The sequence below is a fragment of the Frankliniella occidentalis genome, unplaced genomic scaffold, assembly GCF_000697945.3.
Source record: "Frankliniella occidentalis isolate FOCC.00 unplaced genomic scaffold, Focc_3.1 Scaffold115, whole genome shotgun sequence".
In the NCBI taxonomy this organism is placed as follows: domain Eukaryota; kingdom Metazoa; phylum Arthropoda; class Insecta; order Thysanoptera; family Thripidae; genus Frankliniella; species Frankliniella occidentalis.
Window position 1 is genome coordinate 739,872 of NW_026267243.1, and position 1,432 is coordinate 741,303.

The following is a 1,432-nucleotide window of genomic DNA, read 5'->3' on the forward strand; positions in this document are numbered from 1 at the left end:
CTCGCCTCCATCGAGACCTCCATCACACCCGGCCGTTCAGTTCGTCTTTGGTTGGCAGCAGGGAATTCCTGAGGTGCTTTTGTTGGGTTAATACATATTCCGATGAGTGTTATGTTGTGACTTCTTCGTGTAAACCGTCCGAATGTGTATTTATGTTCCAGAACTTCGATCGGTGGGAAGACCTTGACCACCGACCGAAACTCACGGCATTTTGGGAGCTGTCCTGTACCTCGTAGTAAACCTTCTGTGATGTACTTTTACAAGGGGTAATCTCGATTCTTCATACTGTTTTTCTACGTATTTCCCCCAATAAAATATTTTTGTTGGTTATTTTTTGTAAATCTCATAGTTCAACTGTAAAGAACCCTTGACGTTTTTCAAATTAGTCCTCAAAATCGAAAGTAAAAATTAATCAGTTTAACAACGTGAACATAGTAAAATTTTCTCTGTGTCATCTGACTTGAGCCATTCGTCACTTCGTCGCGCAAGACTCCTCGGTGGGTCCACATGTGCACGTGCACTGCACACTCCGTTGCGCCTCTCCACTGGCTGGATATAGACTCCAGGCGGACATACCCAGGGCATATATTTATGCTAGGGCGAGAGCGTGGGGTATGCGCACTTCCCGCAGCCTGCACAGACGCTCACTCAGGCGGGCCGCCCACTCCACACGTACGGCTGGCGGGTTGGCCTACCCAGCGCGCTGCAGGCGCTTTTCTCCTGAGAGTCTTTAGACTGGCATTCACATGAGGACCATGTACTCCAGACTACTACCATGGCTACGGGTGAAAATGAAGTCGGTTCATTTTTCATGGAAGGGCAAATCCCCCGCCCCCACCCCATTGGTCATACCCCATCAGAGGGCGTGGAGTATATGCGCGGCCATTCCCCAGATGTGTGTAAGGTAAGTAATCCAAGAACCTTTACGAGTACCACTAGCCCAATGAATTGTAAATGTTTTGTTAATCATCCAGGTGACATAGATCAATTCGAAATTAGAGCACTCTTTTTATGTGATGTGGTCAGAATTTTGTCACAACTTTTAAAAAAATAGCAAAAGAAATTAGTGATAGATTGCCATCAAACTCATCATACAGTTTAGACCGTGATGGGAATATTCACAGCCTTGTACCCTTTAATGTTTGATTACGCCTATACCTATTGTTGCCAAGAAATTTACCAAAATCACAAGTTTTGGTTCCTTGCTAGCCTAAGTAAGAGCAATTTGTCAAGATTTGGTCAAATTTTTAATTGATGCCACATCTAAGAATCTAAAATACATTACAGTGCTTTGATCTGGCAGTTCTTGATTAATTTGGTAGAAGTGGATTGTGTATGTTTATCAAACTTTCATTGAAGGCAATGAAAGCCCCAAAACAACCCAGACAAATCTTGCCAGCAGACTGTTTCAATGTGCAAAACAGTTTTTAAA

At 43.6% G+C, this 1,432-nt stretch overlaps 1 long non-coding RNA gene across 1 annotated transcript; it reads left to right on the plus strand.

The window, feature by feature from the left end:
• LOC127749987 (uncharacterized) lies at window positions 1-330 on the plus strand. The gene is made up of 2 exons (XR_008011466.1): window positions 1-73; window positions 162-330. It is a non-coding gene; the product is annotated as an uncharacterized LOC127749987 (long non-coding RNA).
• The last annotated feature ends 1,102 nt before the right edge of the window (window positions 331-1,432 follow it).